The following is a 12,365-nucleotide window of genomic DNA, read 5'->3' on the forward strand; positions in this document are numbered from 1 at the left end:
GGAACAATTATGTGTCAGAGTTTTGACTGTGGGATGTCAAACCCATCCCTCACTTGATGCTCTGTTTTTCTGCTGGAGGTGGGTTCTACAAGTTCCCTCTCCCTACTGTAGGGCATTTCATCTAAGGTCCTTCCCTTTGAGTCCTGAGAGTCTTTCACTTTCCAGGTGTCTTGTACATTATGGAGGTCCCCCCCCACTTCCTAAACTCCTGGGGTTGCCTGTTTTCATTCTTTCTGCTGACCCTCAGAGCTTCAGTTGTTTTCCCCCATCCAACACCTGATTATGTTCCCCTCTTTCCCTTCCTGTCTCCTTTTCTTCTCAGGTGCTTCCCTCCCTCCCCTCTTCTGTGATTGCTTTCTTCTCCCTTCCAAGTAGGATTGAAGCATTCTCTCTTGGGACGTTTGTCTTGTTAACCTCTTCAAGTTCTGTGGACTTTATCCTGGATATTATATATTTTTTGGCTAATATACACTTATTAGTGAGTACATACCATGCATGTTCTTTTGGGTCTGAGTTACCTCACTCAGAATGATATTTTCTAGTTCCATCCATTTGCCTGCAAAACTCAGGATGTCCATCGTTCTTAATAGCTGAGTAGTATTGATTTTGTAAATGAACCACATTTTTTTATCCATTCTTCTGTTGTGGGACATCTGGGTTCTTTCCAGCTTCTGGCTATCACGAACAAGGCTGCTATGAACATAGTAGAACACATGCCTTGTGACATGGTATGTCATATCTTTTGGGTATATGCCCAAGAGAGGTACAGCTGGATCTTCAGGTAGATCTATTTCCAATTTTCTGAGGAATCTCCAGATTGATTTCCAGAGTGGTAGTACATGATCTTCTTAAGGTGCTTTTCTTGTCACAATAGTTGCACTTTCTAGAATGGAAGCAATATTATACTATAAATTATGGCAAAATTTATATCTATACAATTTAGGTGTTATTGAAGGTACTTTAAAAAATCTAATTACATTTTAAATTGAATGTATAGTTCAGCAAATCATGATACTCTTCTCCTACTCCTCCTCCTCTTCATCCTCCTCCTCCTCCTCCTCCTCCACTTTTCTTCTGTATTTTTAAGACAAGGTCCCAAGTACGTGAGGTTAGATTTGATCTCTTGATCTTATTCTGCCTCACTATTACTGAGTTTTCTATATTTACTATCATACTCAGCTTGAAAAACTTAATTTGAAAATATTTTTTCTGTGTGGAAGAAATGAGGATGAAAATATTTATACACAACCATGCAAAGAACATTAAAATTTTCCTTTAGTATTAATCATTGCATTAATTTTATTATAGCACAGTATTAAATATATAATACAGATTTTCCTGTTATCTTATCATTTTATTTGAGTTGTATAGATTTAGCTCACTTTTGTAGGTATTAAAAATACTTAAAACAAGTAACAACATAAAATTTTCTCTACATATACTTCTCTTCTTATATTTCTTGAAGTTTGGACACTGGGGCAGAAATATTTTCATCAGTTATTTGTAGTGGGTTGCTGTGTTTTGTTATGTGAAATAGGATTTTTTTATTCAGTCCAGTTTATATTTAAATATACTATAGGCTACAGTGGTCTACACTTCACAATTCTTTGGTATTAGCCTCACAAAGATTGACATTATGAGAATGAACCATTACTATTTTATAGCATTTGATGTAGACATTCATAGAAAGAAAGAGTTAACTTTTTGGAAAATTATGGGTCAAAATACAAATTCATCTCCAAGCTGTCATTTAAGAATATTCCTTGGATCCTAATAAAAACTGACATTTCCCTGTATAATGTTCTATTCAAGAAAAAATATTATTATTGTTCTCTACTCATACTGTGTTGACAGGTAATAAGATTTTTAAATTCTGAACTTTACTAAAAATGGAATTAATTTCCATGACATATCAGATTCACACATTAACTCTTTTCTAAGGTAATGAAGAACACTGTATCAATTTATCAGTAGTCCTTTCTGTAAACATTCAGATATAACTATGTGCTTCTATCACCCCAAAGCCATGGCTGAGCAGCGAGAGGAGTTTTCTAGAATGTCGCTGGCTGCTAGTCTAGCTCTAGTTCCAATGAGAAACCCTGAATCAATGAATAAGATGTAGACTGATCAATTTCCAAAATATATAAAGAACTAAAGAAATTTAAACATCAAAAAATCCATTTATAAAATGTGCTACAGATCAAAACAGAGATTTCTTAACAGAAGAATCCCAAATGGCCAAGAAACAGTAAGTATAAATCAAAACTAGCTTATGATTCCATCTTACATGTGTGACAATGGCTAAGACCAAAAACACAAGTGCTACTAATGGTGAAAGGAATGTGGAGTGAAAGGAAAAAAATCCTCCATTGCTGATGAGAATGAAAACTTATATAACCACTACGGAAATCAACATGATGGTTCCTCAAAAAGTCAGGAGCATTTTACCTTGAGACCCAGCTATATTGTTCTTGGACATATACTCAAAGGTCACTCCATCCTTCGACAAAGACTTGTGCTCAATTATCATAGTAGCTTGGTTCATAATAGCCAGAAACTGGAAATGACCTAGATGTCCTAAAACAGAAGAGTGAAAAAAGAAAGTATGAGATATTTACACAATGGAATACTACTGAGCTGTTAAATAAAATGGCATCATGAAATTTGCTGCTAAATGGATGAAACTAGAAAAACATCTTGAGTGAGCTAAACCAGCCCCAGAAAGACAAACATAGTATGTACACATTTACAAGTGGACATTAGCTATAGTGAATAGTCATACTGTAATACACAAATACAGAAAGACTCCAATAGAGACACATATGGATCTTCCTGGAAAGGGGAAATAGAATAGATTTTTTCAAGTGGACTGTAGGTAAGTAGCCAGAGGAAAAAGAGGTCCCAAGTATGGGAGAGGAAAACACTGGGAATATTAACATAATTGGGTAGCATTTGTAGAGGAAATGTGGAAACCTAGTACAATGGAAACTTCTTGGAGTCTTTGAGAGTCACCCTAGTAAATACTCCTAGTAACAGGGGACATGGAGCCTCAATTATCAATACTTAATAACCAGCAAAGTGTCAAGCAGTGAGACTGGGACACTAACCTAGCCACCAAACCTTCCACCTACAACCTATCCTGCATCCAATATATGCTGAAGTAATGATGGTACAGAACTTCTGGGAGTGGCTCGCCAATGCTTGGTCCAAGTTGAGGCCCAAGACATGAGAGGGAGTGCATGCTTGATGTAGCTTAGATAGCCAGGAACAAGAGGCTTGACATGACAGAAGCATAATATAAAATTAAACTTTATAGGAAAAAAATGAGTGTAATGATTACCAACAATATTCTGCTATACTCATAGATGGATGTCATCAGAGAGGAGTCATCCAGCAACTGATTGAGGAGATGCAGAGACTCACATCCAAGTATTAGGCAGAGCCAGGAGAACCCTGAAGAAGAGAAGGGTATGTACACAAGAGCAGAGAGGACTGAAGGAGCTAGAAAGGTCTGGGGCACCAAGAGAACACAGGACACTGAACCAATCAAGAGGGATCATAGGGGATCACAGAGAGTGAAGCAGCAATCACTGAGCCTATATGAGTCTGAGCTATCTGTTCTTGTGGGACTAACATTCAAAGTGGGATAACTCTCACTCTTTTTCTTGATCTTGAATTCCTTCTATTCCAATGGCGCTCCCTCATCCAGCCTTTATATGAAGTTTTGCACCTAGTTTTATTGTAATTTATTAGTCGTGTTCATTTAATGTCCCTGGAAGATGGCTGCTGCCTTCTCCTCCTCCTCCTCCTCCTCCTCCTCCTCCTCCTCCTCCTCCTCCTCCTCCTCTTCCTCCTTCTCCTCCTCTTCTTCTTCCTCTTCCTCCTCCTCCTTTTATATCTTGAGTGGGGTGGTGTGGGGAGTAATGTGAAGATGTGAGGAGGGGAGACTTGTTAGGATGTAATCTATAAAATAAAAAATAAAAGAAAAAATACAAAACACTTGTGTCCTACCATATATCATGGAAAATATTTCCTGACAAAAATTCCAAAACAACAAGAGAAATAGGATTCACAACTGTTTACTAGTTAATGTTTTTAGAGTGTAGTCTTTTTTTGACTATCATTTAGTTTTGCCATTGACATCCACACTAAGATTGGTCAAATAAAAGGGAAGCCATCATATTGATTATATAATTGACTAAGTGATTCGATTTGATGCAGTTTTACCTTTTATTATTTTCCAGTACTAAAATTTCATACGTTATAAACTTACCTTATAATTTAGTAGTTACATACTTTAGGTTTTTATTGGACATTTGTTGCTTAGAATCTAAAATATTAACCAAAGATCATTTTTAATGTGTTTAAAGTATTCTTTGTCCAAAGGAATCCCCTCTGCCCTCTACACATATATTACTGACATCCTTCACAAACTCTCAAAAACACAAACATCCTTACACATACATATGCAAGCAATGAATAATAAAAATAGTTAACTTGCTACTCAGTTTTTAAGGAGAAATGTTATTGTTTGTATTTGACATTCATTTCAATATTCTAGTCACCATAATTAATGGCCAGTATTCCTTCCTTGGGTGTTAGACTAATTAAGACTTGAAGTATTCCTTCAAAGATCTCAGCATATGTAAAATGTATAGACATCTTTCAGTATATAGTTCAATTGATGACAGCCCTCATGTATTAGATAGTAAAGAGATTTCAAAACAGATATACCAAATAGAAGCATTCTATTAATTTTTTACATATAATCCATAGAAGTATTAAAAATAAAAACAGTCATTTGGATAAAGAATACTGTAAACTCATTAAAAATGATCTTTGGTTAATACTTCAGACTCTAGGCAACAAATGTCCAATCAGAACCTAAAGTATGTAACTATTGAATTACTAAGTAAGTTTATAATGTATGAAATTTTTAGTACTGGAAAATAATAAAAGGTAAAACTGCATGAAATCCAATTACTTAGTCAATTATCTAATCAATATGATGACTTCCCTTGTATTTGACCAATCTTTGTGGGGATGCCAATGATAAAACTAAACGATAGTCAAAGAAAGACTACACTCTAAAAACGTTAAATAGTGGGCAATAAATTCAGGACGTCAGAGGATCGCAAGATATATTCTTTTTCTAATATTTTTTTTCTCTCAGGTCATTTGCTGATTCTTGTTATAAATATTGAAACTTACCAAGAAACAAATATATAGAGGTTACACCACATACAAGATTAATGTACTCCAAAATTTCAGAAGAAGAAAATTGGAATCCAGGTCAATTAAATTAGGTGTTCCTTAGGGACAAGATTAAAGAGTCGAAGAATAGGACTAGAGAAAAGTGAAGCACACACGCAAGCTTGACCTTCAAGGTGAATTCAGACCTTGATTTATTATCAAATTCTTAGAAGGTGAGAGACACAGAAAGCAGACATAAATCTGGCTTACAGACCTTAGAGAAATATAATGGAACACATCGACTTGACAAGGATCATCATGCTTGGTCAGTGTTCCTGACAAGTTAGAGCCTACAAGTAGGCCAAATACAAGAAGCCATGGATACTCTATGCTGAATTCCAGTGCAGGCCCATGACTTCAAACGTCAATAGTTGTTTATTGGACCAACTCGCTATTTCTCTCCTTGCTCTCCTAACTATCCATTGAAGTACTATATTTTCTTTAGAGATTTGAGCTGCCAACCATAGGCTGTGGGGCATGGTAAAGTGTGGGTGGTTCTGAAAACATCACATTTCAAAGTAGAAAATTCCAGCCATGCTGAATCAAAAATGTTATTGGCCATAAGCCAAGAGAAAATGCAAGACAATGTAAAAGCCACAAAAATTACATAGAATTTGTAATATTCAACATAGATTTTCAGTTAGCAATATCTCATATGGTTCAGACATGGTTAGAGAGAGCACGAATCAAAAGTAGGTCCTCATGGGAGTTAAGTAAATTCACACTCACATCCTGGGAATTCTAACCCTGAGTATAAGTCAAAAAAATCATCTCTATCTAAAACACAGAATCTAAATATTCTGTCTATGGGATTATGTCACTTAATTTAGATTGATAAATTTGATATTTCTGCTTATCTACTGCAATCTTGAATCTCTGTATTTACATGAATTCCATAAACTTTGTCTATTTAATCTGCAAGATCATTCAATTGGTCTTTGCCTAAATCCAAATAAAGAGGAAAAAAGGAAATGAAATTAGATGATATGCAGAAGAGGTACAAGATATCATCTGTCATGACTATATTATATATTTGCATAGGTAAATGTGTTCTTTAATATGCCTGACAGATCTGTGAAATGTGATACATTTATTTCTCAGAATTATGATTTATTTACACTCTATATGTATCTATGATAGCATTTATTCTTTATATAAGATGTTTTAAAAATAATATTATATATGAATTTGCAATGAAAATGATATCAAATGCTTAAAATTTTGTCAATAAGTTGTGAATTTTACAACCTCATTACTTAGTAGTTATTTTCGAATGAAAATAAATTTTTATTGCAATCGAATTGTTCCAAAATGGAAGGCTTAGTCTAAGGCCAGAGGAAGCCTTCATTTGGGGGAAAGGCATGAATTGAGTTAAGAGACTCATCTGAATGTCCAAAAACACTCCATAGGTCATCACAAGTAATTAGATCATATTGAGACATTTGTTCCTGTTTACGTTTCTCTAAGTAAGTCCATAATTCCTGGCCAACAGAAAGCTGGAGTGAACTTTTCTCCTTCTAGAAAATATAGTAGGCTACATATACCTACCACCAAATCTGAAAATAAATAGAAAAGTTAATTTGATCTTAAAAAAGTAAAAGACAATGAAAACGTATTTGAAATATTTTCTTTTAGGTGTGTGTGTGTGTTTATCTGTTCAGGTGTGTGTGTAAATATAGGTACCCATGGGTCCCAGAAGAGCAGAAAGGACATCAGAGCTCTGGAAGCTGGATTTACACATAATTGTGAGGTACGCCATGTGGGTGTTGGTAAATAAATGCAGGCCTTAACCACTCAGCAATCTTTAAAAACATAGCTAATATAAATATTTTGAAATATTTCATTATCAAATTTTATTAGTAACAAGATAAGAAATAGCTTAGATTAAATTAAACTGAATAGGTTGAAATATATCAGTGACAATGGTTAGTTGCCAATATGGACGTGTAGTTTATGGATACTAGAACAATCTAATTAGCTCGAGTTTGAGTGGTTTTATTTCTATCATTTATGAATTTTGTATAATTACTAATGGAGGTCATGATAATACGATAAATATGTAATACTTGTAAGAAGCTATATTGTTCATTTGTATGTGTGTTTACTTCTCATTTTCCAGAAACTTCATGTTTTATAGGTAAATAAACATATTTTCTATTACCATAATTAATTATATTTAATCATAACAAACCAAAATAATAATTCTTGGAATGGACAGAAGAGGGCATATATGAGATGTATTATAAAAATATGTAAAGTACAAAATTTTGTATTTTCCACTATAATCCTGAAAAGGAAATATTTGTAATATAATTCTCACCATTGAAAATAGTCATAAATGATATCAGTAAGTGTGATTTCTTTGTATCTAGCCCTAGCACTGTCTTTTAGTTGTTGTTTTGCTTTGTGTTGCTTTTTATCTCTTCATAGACGTGTTAGAAGAAAAACTATCATAGTATGTCAGGCCATATCTAATGAGGAATGCTGGTTTGTTCAATAATATATGTTAACATACTTAATTTTTACATGACTATTAACACCAAAGGATAGCTTTGGGATTCTCTTCTGTATTCTAAATAAATAGCACCTTGGTGTTTTTTTTTTCCCTCAGAAATAACCCAGCATTTGGGCAATAGTAAGAAGTGTGGTGTCTTACACTTCGCTGTTCCTGTGTATCATATTTATGAAGACATAATAAATAGTCATAATAGAAAAAGGATCATTGGAATAAAATAAAGTGGTCCATCAAGTGCTCAGTCCAAGTTTATTACTGCAATGGACTTGGATTATAATTACCAATAGAGGAGAGAATAACTACAAGTTATTTTTATGTAAAAAGCATATTATTCTAAGCCAACATAATAACAGAGCTTTTATGAACCACAATAATTGCACGGAAGAATCACAGAAGTACATTCTCTTGAAAGAAGAAGGTAGGTGTTGATAAGCTACTATAGAATTTTACAGGCAAAATGAACAAAAATAATTGTCATGGAAAATAATACAAGCACATTAACTTTTGTTGGGATGTGTGAGAGAGATTAAATTATGAAATTGAAAATAATTATTAAGTAATAAGAAACATTTTATATCACTTTTAATGTCTATATTTTGAAATGACATGTTTTCACTGAAACTCTTATTTTCAATATATTTTTACTATCCTTTTGCTGGTACATGGGAAACTGTTTCCGATATGAAACTGCTTTTTTATTGTAATACTGGTCAATTAATTTACAAAAAGAATAATGGCTGTATTTGTCTATTTAAATGTCCCCATTATAGAGTCTTCATGAGGATTTGATTTGAAACCACTATGATTTTATTATTGTATCTGATTTTATCTTTAAATGCAGAGATGAAAGTCAAATGTTACCCCACAGTTAATGTATCATAATAAAGAAATATAATTGATAATAATTACACTATATGAATTCACATTGGATCAAATAAGCTGTTTAAAAAAACAGTATCAGGATTTTAGCACACAAGCATACTAGGTAAGCACTTGCAACACAAGTATACACATATTTATACGCATGTATGTATGTATGTATGCATGTATGTATGTATAAGAGTATATATATATGTGTGTGTGTGTGTGTGTGTGTGTGTGTGTGTGTGTGTGTGTGTGTGTGTGTATGTGTACATGTATATGTACTAGGAAATATCCTACTTTGAAATATCCATTTGAATATAGTAAGTACATTGTCAGGGCTGAAGTTACAGAGCAGCATGAATCTGCAGCAAGGGGATCACAATTCCAAGTCACCAAGTTCAAGACTAGATCATACAACATAGGCTTTTTATCCAAACCCAAGCAACTAAGCAACATATATAACAAAAACCAAACCCAAGTGTTTACTGATAAATATGGAGCTTTGCAAATTAAAATGAAAACAGAAATCTATTTTTATGCCTGTCTTTCATATTCTTCACAGATCCACGTTTGGAAATTCTTCATGACAATCAGATGAAAGCTTGGATTACTTGGGCTTTCCAGCAGGACACTGCACAAAGCTTATGACTGAATAACTGAAAAATAAGGGAATAGACAGCAAGATAGAAGAGCCTTGAATACATGCTCACAGAGGCAAAGTTCTTGAACAAAACACCAATGGCTTATGCTCTAAGGTCAAGAATTGACAAATGGGACTTTATAAAATTCTAAAACTTCTGTAAGACAAAGGACACTGTCAATAGGACAAAACGGCAACCAATGGATTGGGAAAAGATCTTTACCAATCCTATGTTTTATAGAGGGCTAACATCCAATATATACAAAGAACTCAAGAAATTAGGCTCCAGATAATCAAACAATCCTATTAAAAATGGAGTACAGAATTAAACAATTAATTTTTTTAGTATTAAAAATCATTTTAAAAAAAGTTATCACATTTGCAGTAAAACTTGTCCTGCCTCAAAACAAAAACATCTGAAATTAAAACATAATTTTAAAAAGTCATGAGTCCAGAATGGGCAGGCTGGGAGCTGGTTTTATCCTCTGGAGGCTCCAGGAGCTTCAGGTCCATGTTGCATCTGTGGTCCCTACAGTATGGCCACCTGAAGGCTCTGAAGAGCAGAAACTGTCCCTGACAGCATCCCTGTTAACCTCAGCAGACAGTGTCCCAGCTGCTTCTGGGGAGAGGAGAGGACCTACAGAGCACTTAGCAGCAGGGCTCAGTCGTCCAGGTAGTAGTCCAGCTTGGTGAACACAGTCTTTCAACCCTTGTCAGAGAAGACCTTCTCCTTGGGGAAGAACGTCATCTCTTCAGCTACTTTGCTGATAATGTCCTCATCCACTTCATAGCCACGGGACTGCATCTCAACTCTGATGCACATTTTCAGGTGCTTGTACTCTAGGGGCAAGAAGTGGACAAAATAATCTATAAAGTTCCGGTCAATGAGGCTGTTGTGTCAGAAGCCACTGTTCTTGTTATTGAAGACCGACATGGACAGGGTGTGCTCCATGTTTCTGAGCTTGATATCTTCCCTCTGCTTCCCAGTTTTCCAGAAATCCAGAGCCACATCTGTGATCCTTTCTGCCCCTGCATTGCTGAGGAAGATGAAGATGGCCTTCTGACAGGAGACTTCATCTACCACATCGTAATAGTCTAGGAAAGGCTTGATGGCATCGATGAGGCCAGCATGAACCTTGTCCATCTCGTCCAAGATGAAGATGGAGGGAGCACAGGGGCTCACGTTGCCTCGAATCCACATCTGTAATTGGTCCTAATACAGGGTGAAGTTAGAGGCTTGGGGGAACTGTAGTGTGGCCACAAACAGGTGTACATAGTCACTGTTCAGTCCACCCTCTTAAATATTCTCTGCAATGATCTTGCTGGCGAAGTTTTTGCCTGTGCCTGTCCACCCATGCAGGGATAGAGTAAGGGACTTCTTGGGCTTCAGATTGCTTAGGAAACCAGACACAGTGTTTAAGATGACTTTTTTTTTGCAAGATGCTGTCCAAAGATCTTGTTATCCAGATCCTTCTGCAGCGCCCCGCATGCACATCGTTATCCAGCCTCTACCGCTGCCTTAGTAGCGCCTGTTCATCTTCTTGAACTTCTCACAGTTTTAGCCATCTGTGGCCTTCTCATTAGCAGGACACTTGCGGTTGGGAGAGGACTGCTCAGGCTCGAGCTTCTCTGTCACCCACTCGCAAGGGCCGGGCTTTGGGCTCTTCTTTGTTTCTACGGATAGGTGCACTGAGCTCCTCATGATAAAAGCAGTTGTGCTGCATATAGTTCACAGCCATGCTGGTGGGAACAAAAGATGTCTCACTATCCTTCTTCTTGTTCTGCTGCTCTGCTAGCAGCCAGGCCTTGGCATCCTCCGTGGAAACGATGTTTTTTATTTTAGCGTCCATGCCCAGGTCCACCTCAGGGATGCCACTCAACATCTGGTTGGATAGCATCTCCTCAGTCTTCTTGGCCTAGGAGACTCGGATATTCTCTGGCAGCTCATAGAGGCAGTCCTCAGAATTCTTGGGCTTGGCCTTCTGTTCTTCTTGCTCCACAATCCCCTTCCTTTTCTTCAGCTCTGTCTCAATATACTTCATCCTGAGGGGGTCAGGGGGACTACAGGCTCAGAGTGCCAGAATGGCCATAACAAGGCAACTGCTAATTAGCATTTTTGTTTCAAGACAAGGTTTCTCTGTGTAGCCCTGGCTGTCTTGGAACTCACTCTGTAGACCAGGCTAGCCTCCTACAAAGAATTACTAACTGAGGAAACTCTAATTGCTGAGAAGCACCTACAGAAGTGTTCAACATCCTTAGTCATCAAGTTCCACCTCACACCACAATACCCAATATACAACTCACAGACCACATGAAGCTCAAGAAGGAAGACCAAAGTGTGGGTGCTTTGGTCCTTCTTAGAAGGAGTAACAAAATACTCATGGGAGTAAGTATGGAAACAAAGCATGAGACACAATCTGAAGGAGAGGTCATGCGGAGACAGCCCCACAACGGGATTCATCACATGTGCAGTCACCAAATGCAGAAACTGTTGTGGATGTCAGGAAGTGCATGCTGACAAGATCTTGATACAGCTGTCCCCTGAGAGGCTCTGCCAGACCCTGATATTTTCAGAGATGGCTCACAGCTAACCATTGAACTGATCATGGGATTCCCAATGGAGGAGTTAGAAAGAGGACTGAAGGAGCTGAAGGGCTTTGAGGCTCCATGGGGTGAGCAGCAACCAACCAGAGCTCTCAGGGTCTAAAACCTCCAGCCTGGGAACACACATGGAGGGACCCACGGCTCCAGCTATACATGTAGTGGAGGATGGCATTGTCAGGCATCAATGGGAGAGGAGGCCCTTGGTCTCGTGAAGACTGGATGCCCTAGTGTGAGGGAGTTGGAAGATGCTGAGGCGGGAGTGGGTAGTTGGGTGGGGGCACACCTCCATAGAAGCAGAAGGAGGGGGGTGGAATAGGGGGCTTCTGGGGGAGTGGGAAATGGGGAAAGGGGATAACATCGGAAATGTAAATAAATAAAATATCCAATAAAAAAAAAAGAAAAAAAGGGGGCAAAAAAAAAAACGAAAAAGAAAATCATTAACAAAGCATAGAAAAATGTCGACACAGAATTCAATCATGCCAGTGATGA

General features: G+C 36.9%; 2 pseudogenes; both read right to left on the reverse strand.

The window, feature by feature from the left end:
• Window positions 1-9,933: 9,933 nt before the first annotated feature.
• On the reverse strand, window positions 9,934-10,760 carry LOC114616985 (annotated as a pseudogene).
• Window positions 10,761-10,791: 31 nt separating this feature from the next.
• On the reverse strand, window positions 10,792-11,314 carry LOC114616826 (annotated as a pseudogene).
• Between the last annotated feature and the right edge of the window lie 1,051 nt (window positions 11,315-12,365).

This window comes from Grammomys surdaster, unplaced genomic scaffold (assembly GCF_004785775.1).
Source record: "Grammomys surdaster isolate TR1022 unplaced genomic scaffold, NIH_TR_1.0 133, whole genome shotgun sequence".
Lineage (NCBI taxonomy): Eukaryota > Metazoa > Chordata > Mammalia > Rodentia > Muridae > Grammomys > Grammomys surdaster.